This window comes from Mustela nivalis, assembly GCF_964662115.1.
Source record: "Mustela nivalis genome assembly, chromosome: 6".
NCBI lineage: Eukaryota > Metazoa > Chordata > Mammalia > Carnivora > Mustelidae > Mustela > Mustela nivalis.
The window spans coordinates 28489341-28510643 of NC_139025.1; the positions used below are offsets into that span (position 1 = coordinate 28489341).

Consider the following 21303-nt stretch of genomic DNA (forward strand, 5'->3'; position numbering starts at 1 on the left):
TCTTTTTTTTATTATGAAATATCTTTTCGACTCTAACAGTCCTTCTTGTTTATAAAGGGTATACTTTATCTGATATTAATATAGCTATGCAGGGCAACTGGGTGGCTCAGTGAGTTGAGCACCCAACTCTGAATTTCAGCTCAAGGCATAATCTGGGGGTTGTGGGATTGGGCCCCCCTTCGGGCTCCATGCTCAGCAAGGAGTCTGCTTGAGATTCTCTCCCTCACTCTCTGCCCCTCCCTCTGCTTCTACATGCATGTGTTGTCTCTCTCTCTCAAAGAAATGAACAAAGCTTAAAAGAAATGGAGTATATTTTATATGTAAATATAAGTTTATATAAACACACACACACATATACATATACATACATACATGGCTATGCAATCTTTCTTTTGGCTAATGTTTGCACGTTATATCTTTTTAGATTCCTTTGTATTTGGCCTTTCTGTATTTTTTTTAAAAATGCGTATCTCTTTAAAGTAGTATATAGGTTTTTAAAAATTCAACCTTATTATCTTTGACTTTTAAACAGTCAGTATAATATATAGTTTACTATAATATATAATATAGTATTAATATAATACAAAGTTTATATATAAACTCATATTTAGGGGTACCTGGGTGGCTCAGTGGGTAAAACCTCTGCCTTCGGCTCAGGTCATGATCTCAGGGTCTTGGGACTGAGCCCCACATCGGACTCTCTGCTCTGCAGGGAGCCTGCTTTCCCCTCTCTCTCTGCTTGCCTCTTTACCTACTTGTGATCTCTGTCAAGTAAATAAATAAAATCTTTTTCTAAAAAAACTTATATTTACATATAAAATATACTCCATTTATATTTCATATAATTGCTGGGCTTAAACCTATTTTTTATTCATTTAGTTTTATCTACTATAGGATCCTTTTTCTCCACTTTCTACCTTTTTTTAAATTACCTGACTATATTTTATTATTCTAGCTCCCTTCTTTTATTATTTCTATATTCCTTTACCATTCATTTAAAGATTATCCAGAGTTTAAAACATGCATCCTTGACTTATTAATGGCTAATACAAATTAGTTTTATCATGTCCTACATAATAGATGGATCATATAACGTAACTTCCTTAATCTCTTCAGACTTAAGTTCTCCTTTGATCATATATTTTATTCACCAAATATTTACAACAGGAATAATAATTGTATTTAGAGTGAATATTTATTTATACTTAGTTACTTAATTATTATTTCTATTGCTCTTCATTCTTTCCTACATCTCTGAGCTTTGATCTGAAATAATTTTCCTTCTGTCCAAAAAATGCCTTTTAGGGGCACCTAGATAGCTCTCAGTTAGTTGGACATCTAACTTTTGATCTCAACTCGGGTGTTGATCTCAAGACTGTGAGTTCAAGCCCCACACTGGCCTCCACTCTGGGAATGGAGCCTACTTTAAACAAAAAAAAAAAAAAAGGCAGGGGGATGCCTTTTAGGATCTCCTTTAATACAGATGGGCTCATGACAATTTTTTCAAAATACTTTTAGTTTGTCTTCATTTTTGAGGAATCCTTTAGGTAGATATAGAATATACAGTTAACAATAGTTTTCTTTCAGCAGTTTAAAGATCTCATGCTTTTTTTTTTTACTTGTGTTGTTTCATTGAACAGGTGGTTGACAATATTATTGTTGCTCCTTTGAAAACAAGAGTTAACTATTCCTCCAGTCTTGACTGCTTTTCAGCTTTTTTTATTTGACTTCTTTCTTTCTTTATTTTTTGTACTGAACCTGATTGCTATCTTAGGTCTTCTTAATTCTGCCGCTTTGTGTCATTTGTTAGGTTTGGAAAATTTTTTGCCATTTTTTCCAATTATTTCTTCTGCTCCATTTTCTCTCTCCTCACCTACTGAAACTCCAATTATGTGTATATTAGACCTTTCTCCCATATTTCATATGTCTTTCAAAATCCTGTATTTACTTTCTATCATTTTGTCTCTCCATGCTTTATTTCGGGTATTTTCTTCTTCTTGATATTTCAGTTCATTAACTCTCTCTTCAACTGCATCTACTCCATTGAACCCATCCATTTTCAACACATGTATTAAAGTACAATTTACATCCCATGAAATATACATATTGTAAATGTATACTTAGTTGTTTCAGCATATTAATTCAGTTGTGCAACTATCTCCAACACTACAATGCAGTCTTAGAGGACTTAAATCGCCTCAAAAAGTTCATTGATTCATAAGTTATCTATTAAACTTCACTAACTATATTTTTCAGTATCAGGTTCTTATTTACAATTTTCAGTTGTCTGGCAAATTTTTACATCTTTTTACAAATATTTTCTGAATATTTTCATCAGTTGTCTTAGAGACCATCTCTGATTAATCTACTAACTGGATTTCTTTTAGCTATATCTTTTTTTCTTCTTCTTCTTCATCTTTATCACTTGCTTTAAAGAACTTCAGTCACCTGGAATACATCTATAAATTTTTTCCATCTCCTTTGTATTTTCTTTTTAAATATATATATATAAACGTATTCAAGAATAATTAACATACATTTTTATATTCAGGCGCACAACATACTGATTCAACAATTCTGTACATTTCTCGGCGCTCATCAATGTAAGTGTGGTCTTGATCCCCATTATGTATTTCACCCATCTCCCCGCCCACCTCCCCTCTGGCAACCACCAGTTTGTTCTCTGTCTTCAAGCCTGGGTTTTTTTGGTCTCTTTTTGTTTGTTCATTTGCTTTGCTTCTTAAATTCCACATGGGAATGATAAAGAAGGGGTAATATAGATAAAGATAGAGATGGAGATACAAATGGAATATTAAATGGCCATAAAAAAGAACAAGATCTTGCCGGTTGTTGCACCGCAGGTGGACCTACAGGGTATGGTGTTAAATGAACTAAGTCAGCCAGAGAAAGACAAATACCCTTCAGGTAGCTCTTATTTGTTGATTTTCTAAATCATGTCTTATCTGCTCATACGTCTAGTTATTTTTTACCAGGTGACAGATACAGTATATGAAAAACTCTAGTAACAACATGAGGCTCTGAAAGATGTATCTTCCTCCAGAGAGGATTTTAACTTTTGTTCCTGGCAAGCAACTAAGCTAGGGACACTAATCTGAAAATATTTGATTTTTGGCTTCAGTCCCTGTGTGAGTTTTTCTATTTCTGGTTGATCTTGACTCAGGGTTCCAAATGAAAGCCCAGGTTGTTTACTAGGGCTTCTGCTCCTTGGCAGGACTTAAATACAGTTATAATGCCCCCAATCCCATGAGTCTGTTGAAAGCTCTGCCAAGTTTTTTAGTCTCTTGGCCACTAATTTTGGAAGTGACAAATGTCTCAAGAAAAAGATCCAAAGCTGTGCTCATCTCTTAGGGCTTTCCCTTCCCTGAATCTTGGTTTTATCATTCCACATTGCCTTGATGCCTCTCCAATGCTTCCAAACTGACTTTTTTTTTTTCTTTTTAATTTTAAGCAGGTTTTCTCAGCAGATAAACCGGTATGAATAAATCTGACCTACTATTGCTACCTACACTGACTATCACTGTAAGTAAGGTGACTGACTATAATTTATCACATAAACCAGGAAGCCTTTGAAAATAAAAGGAGTCATTATACCGAGGCAGTACACATAAACTAAAACTATCACAAACAAATGGGGATATATGGTCATCCCCAATAATACTGCATGAAGTACTCTGCTTTAAAAATATAAATTATTTTAGGGGCACCTGGGTGGCTCAATGGGTTAAAGCCTCTGTCTTTGGCTCAGGTCATGATCTCAGGATCCTGGCTGGGATCAAGCCCCGCACTGGGCTCTCTGCTAAGCAGGGAGCCTGCTTCCCATTCTCTCTCTCAATCCCTCCTTCTCTCTTTCTGCTTGTCTGTTCTGCCCACTTGAGATTTCTCTCTGTCAAATAAATAAATAAAATCTTAAAAAAAAAAAAAAAGCCTCTGCCTTTGGCTGGGGTAATGATCCAAGGCTCCTGGGATTGAGCCTCATATTACGCTCTCTGCTCTGCAGGGAGTCTGCTTCCCTTCCTCTCTCTCTGCCTACTTGCGATCTCTAACATATAAATAAAAGCTTTTAAATATATATATATATATATATATATATATATATATATATTAATTAATTTAATTTAATGGGGTGCCTGGATGGCTCAGTCAGTTAAGCGATTGACTCTTGATTTCTGGTCAGGTCATCATCTCAAAGTCATGAGATCGAGTCCCACACTGAGCTCTGAGCTCAGTGGGGTGTCTGCTTGAGGATTCTCTCTCCCTCTCCCTCTCCCCCTCTCCCTCTCTCCCTCCCCTGCTCCTGTTCTCTCTCTCTCTAAATATAAATATAAATATATATAGGTAAATTAATTTTAAAATCACATCAGCCATATCAAAAATATAGAAGTCTTGCCTTTTCCCTTTGTGACTGAATACTTAGTATTAAGGATAAAAAGGAGCCCTTGCTCAAAGTGGGAAGAGACCGCTGAGTAGCTCACTGCATCAACAGAGGGGGTTAGCTATCCTATCCAGTCTGCTAGGTCCTGGGCTGTATATCTCATTAATGTCTTTGGCTGAGACTCAGCATGTCCAAAAGAGGAGTTTTAGAAACCTTTCCAAACACAAGAAAAAAAAAATTCTGAAATTCCCATTTACTGGAGAAGGTTTAGAATTGGGAAGAAAATGGACACAATTTTAAGAGCCCTGTGCACCCACCCATCTACACTTCATCAATTTTATTAAAAACGCTATACTCTGCTCTTACCTGCCAGAAATTCTGTGCCCTATTCCACAAATGAAACAACATAAGACATGAAGGCCATGCTGTCTTGGCTATTGGTGGAACCACATTTACCTGCTGGGTCATCTTCTAAAGTGAACTCCTCTGAGTTCGAGCTATTCTCTGCCCAGTGCCAGAGCTAAGCCCAAGGAGGTGCTCAGGCAAATTAAACATGGTCGACACCTAATTATAGACTCGCCACATCTTGTATTTTGTAGCCTGACCCTTCCTGGAATTTTGAGGATGCTATTCAGGATACCATTTCCTATTCCTCATCTGCATATTTTAGATGGCTTGATTCAAAACAATGTTTTGAATATAAACAGCTCAACATTTTTCCAAAACACAGGCTTTATTGGCATTTAAAGTAATTTGCCACATGCATTGTGCTTCATCTGAGCAGGTGGATAATAGATTAGTTAGAGTTACTAAGATGTCAGTGTATTTTCCCATCCACAGTGCAGTGCAGTAGAGAAAGAAAACTATGCAATGAAAAGAAAACAAACGATGATTCCAACAGTTTAACTCAAGTCCATATGTCATTCTCATTTACTAAGACCAGTAGCAACAGAAAATAAAAATAGAGAATTGAAAACATTGAGCCTAGCAACAAAATAATGAGTTCAACTCAAGCAGAGAGTGACACCAAGACCAATAAACCAGGGTTCAGTTCAGCTGAGATTATCTGTGGCCCTAGAGAATATTTAAGAGCTACACTCTGTTTGTTGATTCGCTAACTATTTGCCTGGAAAAAGGCTGGCCTCCTTAGGCAAGACCTAAAAGCAAAGGAAAAAGAAGTGAAAAGTCCCTGCTAAAGGACTTGAGATTACGCAAAGACTTTATCCTTCCCATCCTACAAATAAACTAGAACCATCCTGTATCAATCACAAAATCAATTGCAGAAGTCTTTCTCCACTCATAGCAGTTTACACCTCTTCACCTGACCAGCCCTGGGGCAGGGTCTTATCTCGCATCCCTATACCCAGCTACTCTTCAGTGTCTAGCACCCTTCAGACCTCAAAGATATTTCCAGAATGAAGGAATGAATTATCAGAACAACCCAGAAGGTGACAAGAAGGCTGATATCAAGACATTTCAGAAGAAACAACTGAGATAGATTAGAATGGTCACCCCATGGAAAGGCCACTATTGTGTGTAGTGCCCTCCAAACTTCAGGGGTTTTGGGGGTTTCTCCTCCAAATTTTTATTTTGATAAATTTCAAGTCTAAGGAGAAAACATGAAGAAATAACGTATTGAGTAAGTCGCAGATCACAACACCACATCCCTAAATATGCTAACAGTCATTTCCTTAGAACAAGAACATTCTCCTTTCATTCAGAGGTTTAATTTCTATATAGCGCACTGTGTGTTCGAAACTGCATGATAGGGGACATTTTCAAATGTTCAGCACAAAATTCACACCCTCAAGGAAGTTATGATATAGTTGGGGGCTTACACTGGATGAACATGAAATAATTCAGGATAATTAAATCCTAAACGTTGGTGGCACTGATTCTAAGTGAAAAGGGAGCTCAGAGAAGTGAGAAACAGGTGGGTCCACAGTTTCAGAGAGAAAATGCATGGCAGAGACAGGCTGGCTGTTTATTACACCCGTTTTTCTTCCTCTGAGGCTCATATCCAGAATACCTTTCCCAGCAATGCTCCTTGCAGGCAGATACGGCAACCCAACCAAGTATTAGCTAATAACTGGGAAAGGAAGTGGAATGTGCCACATCTAGACGACCAGAGGAAAAAAAAATCTGTCACTACTGAGTTTCTACGTTCTTTCCCTTTTTTGCTGGTGCGATCCAAATAAGCACAATGACCTTAGGAGCCATTGGTTGAAAATGGCAGAGCCCCAGAATGAAAACTGTCTGGCTCCCTCAATCACCACCTGAATCAGTGTCAGCCTCTTGTCAGGACATCCACTTTGGATATGTAAGGAATAAACTTTTATTGTTTTGCTTCACTGCACTGTTGGTTTTATTGAAGCAGCTAGTATTATCTCAACAAATACAAGTTAGAACTTAAAATAGGTGTAGAAGGAGGTCATATTTTGAAAATGACTGTGCTTTTTTTCTACTGCCTTATGCACACATGATCTTCACCCAAATTACCCAAAGGCAGTCATATGTTCAGGGACTACTGAAGAAGGAATACAAAGAGAAAGAAGGATGAAGTTCTTTTTCTAGCACTATGGCAAAAAATATACCTGTCCAATCCTTGAAACAACTGAAGATTCTGGACAAAATACTTCCTCAAAATAGTTTGAAATATATGTATGAGCCAACAAGAAAATGAGGCATACTCAGAGCATAACACTTACATCAGCTTTCATCTTGAAGGCATTTAACAAACTGGGAGAACTTGAGCTTCTGATTTTACAATATAGTGGAGCATAGGGGACACCAAATAAATTTGGTAGCACTAACAGAGCCAGGACTCACCAAGGTAAAAGGAAAGTATACTAGGAGGTGCTCTGCTATATACAGGACTCCAAAAGGCTACCAGAATTTCCTGTCTCCAAAATTATTGCTGCACAGAGGAGAAAAAGTCCTTACTGAAAATCTGTAATCACAAGAGAGCCCTCATATGAGTTTTGAATATGAACAGATTATGTGATTGACAGCCCAAACTCAAGTTGAAAACTTTAAGTCCTTCCTTTACAGATTGTTTATGATACCATGCACCTGAGAATTTACCTCAATACAAACCTCAAAGAATTACCATTGATAAAGTCTCAAAAATAATTAGGTCACAGCAAAATAAAACAAAACCCACAAACAAACATGCATAAGGAAACAAAGATCATGAACAACTAGCAGAAACAAGAGAGAGTAGAATTGAACCCACAAAGATTTCAAATTTTAAAATCATGAGACACACAATATAAAATAAATGTTATTAAATAATAGAAGGAAACAAGTATATAAGCTATAAGCAAGACCAGAAAGATTGACTAGAGAACACTGAAAATCTCTAGACTGTAGTACATAAAGATAATACAGAGACTGAAAACATGAAAAAGTTAAAACACAGAGAAGACAAAGAACAAAAGTCTAATATATACTTAATCTGAAATCCAGAAGTAGAAAAGAAGAGTACAGAGCAGGGACAATATTCTGAGAATCTTCCAGAACTGATGAAAAAATCTAACCCATAAATTCACAAAACCCCAAAAACCCCATACAAAATAAATAGATAAAAGAGAAATGCACATATAGATACTTTATAATAAAAGTGCAGAATACCAAAGACAAAAAAATATCTAAGAGCAGCCATAAAGTACTACTGAATAAAGAACACCCTTCAATGACAAGTGACAATTAGATTTATTATTGACTTCTCAGTGGAAGAAACCAGAAAACAACAGAATATCTCTAACGTATTGACAGAAAAATAACTAGAATTCTACACATAGCAAACACAGGTTTTATACCTAGCAAAACTATATTTTTAGAAAGCAGGAAAAAAATACAACTTTGCAACAAACAATAACTGAATAGTTTTCCCTTAATTGATTCTGACTAAATGAAATGTAAGAAGGGAATTACTCTAGTAAGGTACGACTGGGGGCAGAGGAAAAATTATAAGCAAAGAAAGTAGTAAATATGTGGGTAAATCTGAACAAGAATTACTATTTTTAAAATGATAACAGCAATGTCTAACATGTGAAGTTAAAAAAAAAAAAACAAGACACCTAAAACACTGAGCAAAAATGGACCTAATTTGGGGAAGCGAGGAGCAGTGACTGGAGCATAGGTTGCCTAAGATCCTTTCACTGCTTGAAAGGAAAGGAAAGATATGAATTAGTTTTAGACCTTGATGAGTTTACATGCCAAAACTTCCAGAGAACCACTAAAAGAATAATAATAGTGTAAAACTTCTAAACTACTATAGAAAAATATATAAAATAAGAAAGGAATGCTCATCAATTCAAAAGGTGGCAAGGAACAAAAGAAAAAGAAACAGAAGAGGCAGGACAAATGGAGAGGATAAAATAACATGAAAAAATAAGTTGAAATATATCCATAATTACAATAAATATAAACATAACATATTTCAGTTTAAAGATATTTACAGACTGCCTAAAAACATTATCTACCTATATGTCACATGTAAAACATACATCCAAAATACTATGATACAAAGAATTTGAAAAAAACAAAGGATAGAAAATCAAGTAGCAAAAATTAATAAAGAAGAAGCTGCTATGTCCCATGGTTGTCTAGTGTTGACACATGAACAGCAGACAAAATATGCTTGAAGAGAAAAAAAACAGCATAAGCATTAAAGTGCATTCCTTCATGATAATAAAAGATTCAATTCTCCCAGATGACAGAAGTCTAAATATATATACCAAATAATGTAACTTGAAAATATATTAAGAAAAGTGATAACAGTGAGAAATTAATATACTTCTTTCAATTAAAAATAGATCAGCGAAGTATTGATAAAAATAGTAAAGATTTAAAAACTAGGTTAACAAGCTTGATTTAATGTTCCATAATTGACATCATAAGACTGTGTTCTATGATAAAAATGCACTTGTTAGAAATCAATAATGAAAAAATAACTTGAAAGATATAAAACACTTTTAAATAACCCGTAGAATAAAGAAAAAGCCATAATAAATTTAGAAGTTAATTAAAACTGAACAGTGAAAATTTTACAAACTATCACTCCTGAGATAGTACAAACTCAGTACTTAGAAGGTCATTTATAGTGTATTTCTGTATTAGAAAAGAAAACTTCAGGGGTACCTGACTGGCTCAGTTGGAAGAGGTTTTATCTCTTGATCTCAGGGTCATGAGTTCTAGCCCCACATTTAGTGTAGAGATTACCTTAAAATAAAATCTTTAAAATTAAAAAATAGAAAACTTCAAAAGCTGCCATCTCAGGCAGTTAAAAAAATAAAATAATAAACACAAAAGTGTAAAAGCAATAAAGATACAAGCAGAAAGTAAAGAGAAAGAGATACTACAGAGAAGACCTAAGAAACTAAAAGTTTTTAGGAAAACTCTAGATAAAAGGCAAATGGGAACTTCACAAACAAAGAAAAATACACGACCAATAAACTTATGAAAAGGTACTCAAACTTATCCATAACCAAACAATTTAAATAATAATGAGATTATTTCACACTTATTATACTGGCAAAACTTTTAAAGTCTAACAATAATAAATGTCTTGAGAACATGAAACAACAGAAAAACACATTCACTACTAGTGGGAATGTAAATTGGCACAGGCACTTTTGAAACCAATTTGCATTAAGATGCTTATACCCTATGACCAGAAATTCCTTATCTAGACAGTTACCATAATGCAGAGGCTTTCCATTTTTTTGTTCCCATTTATAAGAAACATATTTTAAACCATGAGATAGTACACACACACACACACACACACACACACACACACAGAGCTATGATGTTTCCATTTATATGAAAGAAGGCAAAACGAAACTATATGTAGTTTGGGGCTAAAAAAATAAAAAGTATATAACAAAACTATAAAGAAAAACAAGGACACAAACCAGACAGAAACCTCACACGTCTACTCACATCCCAGAAGCTAGAATTTTGCCATACTTAGCTACAAGCCGGAGCGGGAGACACAGGTGGGAAATTGGTAGACTCTGCCACAGGCAGAAATCCCACAGCCTTGAAAGTCACACTTTGTCCTGGGACAGGATTTTCCACCATTTACCAGGAATCTGGAGGACCCAACTCAAAGAATCTACTGGAAGACAATGGAAGACGCTACTTTCACCCAGCAGGGACCCGGAAGTCTCTTATCTCCATGCCTTGATGGTGCAAGGACGAGGCAGTGAAGGGGAAGCTCAAGAAGAATCTACCCCTTTCTGGGTCCCAATAATTATGGGAAAGAAATAGGAGAGAAGAAAAGAGGACAGCGGAGTGGCCTACTCCTGGGTGACTCGGCCTCCTGACTGGAGGAAGTCCACTGGGGGGAGAGGGATGTCCTTGCACCCATCTTCCTGCACCATGTGGAGCCCTGAGAAGAGACGGCCTGCCCCAGTGTGGGACACAGCTTCATCAGCCCAGTGCCACCGTGTGCTCAGGCAGAGGGAGCAGGGAGGTGAGGGGTTGGGGTGGGAGGAGGAGGAGGTTGAGCTAAGAACCACACACTCGCCTTGAGCTGGCTGTGGCCACAGGAAGGGACCCCTTGCCAAGACCATCAGACCAGTAGGCTGATGGAGGAGATGGCTAAAACTCAGAGTTTGCTGCTCTTGGGAGCTGAGGTGGGCCTGGGTCAGCAGGGAGTATCACAGTGAGGTTTTTTTAAATTAAATAAAAGAATAAAATAAAAGAGGGGTGCCTGGGTGGCTCAGTGGATTGAGCCTCTGCCTTCAGCTCAGGTCGTGACCTTGGGGTCCTGGGATGGAGCCCTGTGTCGGGCTCTCTGCTCGGTGGGGAGCCTGCTTCCCTCTCTCTTTCTCTGCCTATTTGTGATCTCTCTCTGTCAAATGAATAAATAGAATCTTTTTTTAAAAAAAATAAATAAATAATTTTTTTTAAAAAAGAAAAAAATAAAAGAGAATGGAGGAGATCAGAGTGTTTGGGGTGTAGCAAGAATAATACTATCTTTTGTATGGTCCATCCATGTATACAATGTCCATATGTGCTTACTAGGGTCTCCTGACAATGTATCTGTATCTTTTTTTTAAAAAAAAAAAGATTTATTTATTTGAGGGGGAGGGAGTTGAGGGAGGGTTAGAACACAGGGAAAGAGAGAACCTCAAGCCGACTCCCTATAGAGTGTAGAGCCTGATGTGGGGCTTGATCCTACAACCCTGAGATCATGACCTGAGCCCAAACCAAGAGTTGGATGCTTAACAGATTAGCCACCCAGGCACTCTGACAATGTCTCTGTATCTTTCTGTGGGTCTTTGAAAACCGCTGGATTAGATTACATATAGTCAGAGTCACAGGCTTCAACTGCTAGTATAAAATAAGCAGCACCAGTGGGCAAGAGGCCCAGTGCCCAGGAACAGAGGTCACCCCACCTAAGGAGCCTGAATCTGCTCATCTTCGGGAAGAAATACAAGGAAGAAGCATGCTTGACACTTCTTCCCACACACACACACACACCCTCACAGGCAAAGGATCGGGGACAGCATGAGCAAATGGGCATTATTCTTCTAGGAAGACGAAGAATTACTGTAAGGGACTGTTTGGATTATCTGACCACACTGTTTTAAAATACATGGGATCAGAAGTTATCATTCTTTTTCCTGCTCATCAGCAGGTGCACACCAGGGAAGAAGGTTTGCTGTAGGAAAAAAATGAATAAATTGCACTTTCTCTACACACTGGAATTGCAGGATGGTTGAAACTGCCGTCTTCCTAACATGTGAGTAGAGGAAGAAGGCGGCTGTGGTCAGGGGATCACAGGGACTAGGAACGATGTAAACAAAGGCAGTGGAGCTGGAAGGGTCAGGGCAAGTCTGGAGACCAGTTCTAGAACATTCCCTGAGCCCTAATGGGTAAGGCCAGGTCATAGAAGCTCTTGCCGGACAGAGGAAGACAAGCTGGGTAAGGTGAGCCACAGCAAGTCACCATAGGTTCTCAGGAGCTGAGGGACATAACACCACAATAACAACAAAATACAAATCGCTAGCGTAAGTTGCAGCTACGTGCCAGGCTCTGGGCCAAGCGCTTCTCAGGGATTCTATGATTAACCTTCACAATAATCCATTCAGGATTTCCACGTTACTGAGTCTTCTTTGCATATCACTGGGTCTTAGGTCAAGGTCACACACAGCTCTCGGTGGGAGAGGTCCTTCCAGAGTGTTTTGGGGGGAGACAAGTCTTAAGGACTACAGAGGGAGGAAAGGGACCAGGAGGGGGACAGAGCCCCTTCGAGGTGACCCGCAGTCTCCCTGGTGTTAGGCACTGGCCCTCAGGACAAGGAGATGAATAAAAGGTAGATTTCCAGGAAAGCAGCAAGCAGCTCTGGTGATAAATGAGCTACAGGGATGGAAAACAAGGAGGTGTCCAAGTTTTCCACCCTGGGAAACAGGATAATGGTGGCAAGGGAGAAAAACAACAACAAAACGAATGCCCTGGTTGAACATTTCTGCCTGAATGCTGAGACTCCGAACTGGCTTGCCTTCTCTTGTTCCCATTTGTTTGGACTAAAAACCACTCTCCCAGAGTCTTCATTCATTTTCAAGTTCAGAGGATTATTAAAAATGATTCTTCTCCTAAAACGTCTACATTTCTGACCCTGTGGAAAGATCTAGAGAGTAGAGTGGTCGCAGGAGCTGCTGATGCTCTGGCCACTTCCCTTTTGGGCCTGACGTCCTAGTGCCCGCCAGCCCAACCTTCCACGGCTGCCACCTGCTCGAACAAGTGCCCATGAACTTTCTGTGGCTGGAGACTGTTCGGCCAGCCTGCAAGGAGCAGAGCTCTGGGCTTAGGTGAGGAAGTCAAAGTGATTCCATTCCACTCAGTCTGTATCAACCCATGCGGGGTTTGTATGACTTGGGGGTAGCAGAGTCCCCAGAAGGAGATACCAGACGGCCCACTAATGGGACAAGTTAAGCCCCGTTTTTTATTCCAAAAATAAAGGAGATGTCATTGTATTTGTACCTCTGAGTCTGTTGGGCAGCCCTGTGAATTACAAAAGTGAACATTGGGGCGCCTGGGTGGCTCAGTGGGTTAAGCCTCTGCCTTCAGCTCAGGTCATGATCTCGGGGTCCTGGGATCGAGTCCCACATCGGACTCTCCGCTCAGCGGGGAGCCTGCTTCCCTTCCTTTCTTTCTGCCTGCCTCTCTGCCTGCTTGTGATCTCTGTCAAATAAATAAATAAAAATCTTAAAAAAAAAAAAAGTGAACATTGAATAGGAAATCCATTTCTGCAAAGGTCACAATGGAAAGATTCAGTGTAATATAGGGGTAACTCAGGAAAGTCATATCCCTTTCTTTTACCAAGTAGGTGAATGCGCTCCGAGATAGATGAAGGAAAATTCAAAAGATGAAGAGGAATTAAGAAAGATAGTCTCTGACAAGGGAACTAAAAAGTTCCTTGCATCCCTACTGGTCAGATGTGGGAACACAGAATGTCAAGAAGCAAAACCCCATTTCTTGCCAAAGTTCCATCAAATATCCCCTACTCCTACCCTCCTCCCAGGAGGAGATTCCATTTTGAGCATGGAAGGGGAAGTCATCAACCCTGGAACAGAAACAGGGGAACAGTTCAGAGGTAGCCACTGGGGTGGAAAAAAACGCCTGGAATTTGGGAGTCAGGAGAACTGGCCGGCTACCAATGAGTATGTGACCCTAGGAACACAGGGCTCAGTTTCTTCATCTGTAAAATGGGACATTAATGCATACTTATCATTACTTAGTAGTAACAGTGGTAGTGGTATATGAATACTAGGTTATTACAAGAATCAATTAAAATCATATAGGGGAGGCAACTTAAAATCATTTATTTATTTGAGAAAGGGAGAGAGAAGAGAGCACACAGGGAGCCTGTGCATGAGTGGGGGAGGGGCAGAGAGAGAAAAAAAGGGGCAGGGCTCCATCCCAGGACATTGAGATGAAGACCTGTGCAGAAGTCAGACACCCACCCCACTGAGCCACCCAGGCGCCCTGGGGAGGTACCTTTTAAAGGACACCTCCTTATTAGTGTGATTTTATTTTTTCTATTACCCAATACAGCCAAATTTACCCAAGAGCAAGTTATTTCTTTTTCAAGAGACCACTATAAATGCTAAATCGAGTCCCACAAAACAAAATGACTACCTTAATTTAGAGATCTGTATTGACTCGTCATTAAACAGCGATTGTTTTAAAGGCTCCGAAAATGTTGTTTGCCAAATCAGAAAATGTCAGGGTGTGAAGAGATACCTGAGATTATCTGAAATCTAACCTTCTATAATATACTAACATCCCCTCTTCAAGGAGAACTTGCTATGATCCAAATCCTAAGAAAGGTACCTAGCCCACACTCCGCGTAACCTCTGATGTCCTACGTTAGCATTTCTGCCAGGTCCCAGTAACTGGACCGCATCCTTGATCTCAAAACCAGAAATCCCCAAGAACATGAAAGTTTAAATGCTCACTCAAGAGAAATCACTGGTCTATTTTCATGAATATGCCTTGGGACAGTTCCACTGGTTTTCTGCGTACACACTCACTCTTCTTTGAAATGCAGTGGGAGGAGGAATAAGATAGCTTTAAACAGCCTACGCATGAAAAGCTTTCTTCCACACAATTCAACAAATAAAAGTTACCCACAATCATTTTCTCTCCATCCACTACCACAGCCAACTATTTTGCGCTTGTACTAGTTTCATCTTTGTAGCAGAAATATTTTCTTTAAAAAAAAAAAAAAAAAAGGTTCCCTGGTGTGCCTGGCTGGTTCAGTGGGTAGAGCCTGGGACGCTTGCTCTCAGGGGCGTGAGTTCAAATCCTAGCATGACTGTGGAGCCTACTTAAAAAAAAAAAAAAGAAAGAAAGAAACAAAGAAAGATAAAGAAAGAACTCTGGCCCAAGTTGCTGGGAAACCTGCAACTTCTCTCATCAGAACACCGATTATTCTAAAAAAAAAAAGAACACCAATTATTCTTTTTTTTTTTTTTTAAAGATTTTATTTATTTATTTGACAGAGAGAAATCGCAAGTAGATGGAGAGGCAGGCAGAGAGAGAGAGAGGGAAGCAGGCTCTCCGCTGAGCAGAGAGCCCGATGCGGGACTCAATCCCAGGACTCTGAGATCATGACCTGAGCTGAAGGCAGCGGCTTAACCCACTGAGCCACCCAGGCGCCCAACACCGATTATTCTAATTGCCATTTCCAACGCCATGCAGGTAACAGGAACAGCCTGGCGGCAGTAATGGGAACCTAGAGAGGAGGAGTCTGTCCTTTCTACTTCTACAAACACCCACACTGCGCATCCCCCAGGAGATGATGCAGGGAGGATGGTGGTGGCCACAAGAAGCAGGATGCACTACCGTCTGCCTGAAGGGTGCCCTGATTTCTCCTCACTTCCATAACCATGTGCATGTGTATCAAGGGGTCATGAAAATCCAGAGTGGAACTGAAGGGGGCTTTCTCTGTCCACCACCCCTAGCAATCTTCATATGCATAGTTCTGGGATGTAAGCGAGGAGAACTGAGCCCAACCCCAACGTTGTCATCTCAGTCAATTGTACAAGAAAGGAGATAACGCAAATATATTTGATGATATTCAAATATCATCTGTGTGTTATCATTCCACTCAACACTCAAAACACGACGGAGTCTGCCAAGCGGATGATATAGCTTGGCAAACCTTCATTTCATGAGCGACACTTAATATGAAATAATTTTCAGTGACAAATAGAATACCAGTGATATAACAGATCCCGAGGTGACAAAAGAATAAACCCACATATTCTGGAATAATCATAGCCAAGGTCTCTCAAATACCTCTGTGCGATGTTGCCGTAACTGACAGGGAAATGGGGTCCTGGTTTGTAAATAACCCTTAAAGACATCCTTTCCCTTCCCTTATCAGAGACTGGTCCAGGGGGCTTTGCCATATTTATGGCCAGCCGAATCATTTGCTAGACACAGGCTGGCTTATTGAAGTACCTTGTAGTACGTGCCTTTTTCCTACTCACTCTGAACACAAGCGCCTCTTAAATTGTCAAGGCAAAAGTTCTCCTTGCCAGCTAAGAGGTTCCACGGCTCTGCAAGCCATTCCCTTGGGCCTTCTTTGGAGAATATTTTGGACACTTTAAAAGCAGTGATTTTCAAACTGTTTCACAGAGGTAGTAGGGTTCTAGGGTGAGCCCCAGGCACAGCCCAGGGGAAGACATCAGGCTCTGGGCTCCCGGCTCTTGGTTCCTCCCAAGCAGCTCTGTTCCTATTCAGCTCATGTATTAGGGTCTTGCATAAGATTCCATTCGGTGCTAAATATAAAACAAAAATGATGTCTTCAAAAATGTGTGAAAACCATTGCAACGAACCATTCCCTCCCTCCGACACTCTTACGCATCCTCCCAGGGCTGTTTCCGTCAAATGTAGGTTTCCGTACCTATTTTCCTTTAAAGCACCCTTGGTTTCTCTTCCAGAATCGGAAACATGCACAAATTAAAACAACCGAATGCGTTTATTTACAATATCCAAAAAGTAATCGAGTTTTGCACCAAAAAATCTCTTCAACGTTAAGATCTGTTTTTCTCACATGGATTGTACCCTGGATTTAGCACACACACACACCCATTTCTGACTCTCCCCCTACACCAATCTTTCACCATCAGCAGAGTAGGCATAGACCTGACATTCAGTCTTTTTGAATTTTCTTCTGATAAGCAAAGAAAAGAAGGAAGCGACCTCTCTCCCTTTACCTCTCCAGGAAACTGGCATTTAGTTGGTATTCGGGATTATTAGAAATTTGGCATAGCTATCCAAAAATGCCAGCTTCAGTGAGTATGTGTGTATCTGACAACTGAAAACGAATTAGAATCTTATTGAATATTGTTGTTCATTTGTATTGGTAAAATAAGTTGTACACAGTAGAATAATGACCAATTTTTCTAATCCCAGAGTCAAAAATAAATAAACAGAAATGCCAAAGATTTGGAGTAGCTTTAGAAATTCTGAGCAAACTATTTGACAGACAATGGAGAAGGCAGGCAGATTCTAGAAACCAACAAATCCCATTCATTTCCTTTGGTTTGTAAAAACAAGCAACTGACTTGCTTCCTGCCAATGACCATACTTATAGATAAGAAAGCTCCCTGCAGGAAATTCTTTGCTAAAAGAGAACTGTTGTTGTCATTAAACACAATCTTTTTCACCAAATCCCAATCAGTTAAATATGACAGTGGGATCCTGAAATGTATATGCTGAATCAACCCAACAGGTGATTGTTGTATCGCTGTATTTCTTCTAAAGCCCATACTCCTAGGGCATGGGGAAGGATATTACATAAACATTAAAATACAGTCAGGATTCTTTCCACTGTCTCTCTTCCCCCATGCAATCAGTTCATAAAAACAAAGAAAATTTGCTCCTTTTTAAAAAGATCAAAGTGTTAATTAAGTAAGATTTAAAACTGACCAGTTTCAATTAAGATAAAGCAAGACAATGCTATGAATCACGACTGGAAGGAAGATATCACTAAATGAATTATCAAGAATTTTAGAATTTAAAGACTACCACTGCCCAGATTAGAGAAACGTTAAGAAACACATTGGCCATGATATTTACAAGCGTCCACGTTGACTGTCCAAGTAAAAAATCAAGGAGAAGGCCTCCTTGGTTATTTTTCACTCAGCAAAGTGAAAAGGAGGAGGGTCTCCAGGCTTTTCTCCCTTTCCCCCCCTCCTCACTGAAACCATTACCAAGATATTGAAAATAGTCGCAACTCTGATTTAGAAAACTTAAAACTACACGCACGCTCCTCATCCACAAACGGAGGGGAAACTTTTCTAAGTTAATCAGATACTAACCGCAGTTTTGAAACAGTTTAGCTCTGTTTAGTGGGAGTTTTCCTCTCCCCGCTGGGCTGCTGAGAACACCGTCCCCTGTACTTTGCAAAGCCCCAGTCAGTCACTGGATTTATCCCCACTCACGCAGCCTTAGTCCAGGGCTCCAAAATGCCAGTCTTTGAATTCAATTGCTACAGTTCAACTTTGAACTCTCTTGCAAACAGTCTCTTCATTACACCTTCCCCAAGTGACTCTTCATCTATGGGCAACACTCCAGTCTTGACTGCCCTAAAAAGAGCTTTGTCCTAACCACAGGACCTACAAATTAAGTTTGATTCCACAATTAAGGGCTCAAATAAGGGCTCAAAAACCTTCTTCGCCCTTCCTTCCACAACTCAGAGGCAGCCAACTGCTAAGTAAGCACGTGCGCTCATCCTTGCTTTAACATTGTTTTCCCCCTCACGTATTTTTAATAAAATACAGTTATGAAATCCAGGACACTGCATTTTTGGTTGTTGTTGTAAAATGACCTTGATTTGACAGGCACGGTCTCGGGTTTCAGCAGATGCTGTGGGAAAGCGTACAGAAGCCAACATGTTCTCCAGGCATCTGTGATGACATGCAGGGTTTTTTTTTTTTTTAAGTGGTGGTTATGGTAGCGTATGTGTGTGTTGGGGGGGGTTACTATTCTCGGTTTCCATGACAACCATGTCTCCACTCATCGGTTATTAGATACCATCCACTTCCTGTGTCTAAATTTTTAAGCCAATCAGAAAAGTGTTTATACATTTAACAACTTCTGAGATACTTCTTCTTTAACTGAAGTGCTTTAAGGCTCACATGAAGATGTCCACGGGTTTTATATATTTTTTGGTCTTACAGACACAGAATTCCACAATATTTATTAATTTCTGTTCTTAAGCGGTGAAGAATGGCCCTATTCTTGGATGCAAAATGCATTCTCCCCAAACAGATGCCACAACTTCCTATCACAGTGTGCAAGCTGATTGTGATTGTTGGCTCTTCAGTGCCTTTTTCTTTCACTGGTGCAGACTTAAATTCAGTGCGTGGAACATGTTAATGCACAGGGCACTTAAATGATCAAAGTAAAGATCCAGCAAGACGCCCGTCTGCTGATGGTGCTGTTTAAATATTCAGGTCAAAAACCGCCTATGAAAAATTATTCTAACTTGAACAACTTTGCATTGTACAGCTCCCAAGGAGAAATCATGGAGAATGTATTGTAAAGTGATATGTCTATAAATGTAAGCTAGTAGCTGACGTCTGCAAAGAAATTTGTCACCAAAATGGCCTACTTTATCCAGATAGAAACAACAACGAAAAATTAAACATAAAGATTCTCGCGAGCAAACTGCACCCGAAACTAAAAGGCCGTCTTGCAGGAATCTGCGCACGAGAAGACAAATCTGAAAATTACAGCAGGATTTTAAAAGAAGGTTTGGGGTGGCTGTTTTCCTTAAGTCTCAATCTAGCTGACCAATCAGTGTGAGAGTTTAAGCGGTTTGTAGGCATCTGTGCAGTCTTCGGCTCTGCACTCGGAGCTGCTCTCCCCTCTCTAAGGCAGAGCTGGCGATCAATGAAAAACAGGGAACAAAAGGAATATAACAGGACGTCTTCCTTAGCTAAGGAAAATGATTCCCTTTTTCCTCAATGAGCCAGGAGCACCCTACCTACACCAGCACCACATGGGAGCTCCCGGCCGACCAGTCCACAGGACGCACATTTTTACATTTGCAGTGTGTCCCAACTGCTACCAAATGTGTCACCTTAAGCACATCATGTGACAGAGGGCTCCCCGAGCCCCACCGACTGAAACTAATAAATTAAGTCAATTAATAATCCACAATTAAAAGCTGCCCAGAAAGCCTGCCTTTCCCTTCCCCAAACGTCATCCCAGGAGTATAAACAAAGCATGAAAAATAGTCTCCTCAGCTTCCCAGCCAGTAATCATGGTTTTTCTCCTCAAAACAACGCTTCTCCAAAAAAGAGAAATATTCTCGCTGCCCTCAAAGGAAACTCTCATCTGTAGATGTCATATTAGGATAACCGGCTACAGTGTTGGAAAAGAGGCTGAAAACTGCCCACAGATCTGACACTGCTTATAATTGATAGCAAAACAGTTGCGACAGCAATGCTGTAAACTCTGCCCGAGCCAAACTCCACATTTAACACGTTAGTTCCTTGAAAATAAAAGTAACGCCTGGGGAGCCCACAAAAGTAAAGCCCTGGGAAGTAATTAACAGAATTACATCCATTATTTGACAATTTTTGAAATTATTCATTTGTCTGCTATTTTAAAAGAAACATTTTTTAAACGGCTATTCACAAATTCCTAAGAAACTTTTTTTTTTTTTAAATGAACTTACTTTTGAGCCAAAACTAATGAAAATATTCAACTTGCTATCCCTGGATCTTTCCCATTCGGGCTGCAGGCTATAAATCAATCTGAAACCAGGTGGAAATACGGGGGCGGACACCTTAAAAAAATCAAAGGGTGCCCCAAAATGCAGCAGCCAGAACAGTGAGGGCTTCTCGTGACAATGCTGAGCCAGAGCAGAAGCTCAGGAGGCAGGAAATGAGCCCCATTTTCGTTACCTTCGATCGCCGGCCCCCCCACCGCTGCTTCTCGCGGCCGCATTGGGGGGCTGCGGCGGCGCTGGACTCGCCGGTGGCCCCGCCGCCGGGTCGCGCCGTCTCCCGGCCGAGCTGCAGCCGATCGCGGCCGGAACCCCGGCTCCAGCCCCGGCGCCCGCCCGGGGTCGGCGGCGCGGCTCCCACCCGGGCCCGGAGCCCCGCTGGGTCCTAGTGCGCGCCGCGCGCCCGCCCGCCCGCGGCCCGGTCTGCAGCCCGCACGTCCGGCAGGCAGCACCGGGAGCGCCGGCAGTCCCCGGCGAAACACCACGACCCGTCGGTCCCTTTCAAAACCGGACACGGTGTGCGCGGAGGAACGGGCGCTCGGTGTCAAATCCTAGCATAAGATGTTAAAAGAAACACGCTGGCTACAAGTGAGGGGAGGCGGATGTTGGTGTCTATCTGCAGCCCCCGTGGAAAGCACAG

The 21303-nt window shown here is 40.4% G+C and overlaps 1 protein-coding gene across 7 annotated transcripts in view; it reads right to left on the bottom strand.

The window, feature by feature from the left end:
* The window catches only part of FOXN3 (forkhead box N3), a 400355-nt gene extending 379315 nt beyond the window's left edge, over positions 1-21040 (bottom strand). The window contains exon 1 of one of the 7 annotated variants that reach the window (XM_082733885.1): positions 20842-21040. The gene's annotated coding sequence lies outside the window, so the exon portion shown is untranslated. Of the gene's footprint in view, positions 1-20612 lie in introns of all 7 variants that reach the window. The other 6 variants (XM_082733900.1, XM_082733890.1, XM_082733897.1 and 3 more) reach the window with 6 other exon arrangements.
* Positions 21041-21303: the final 263 nt, after the last annotated feature.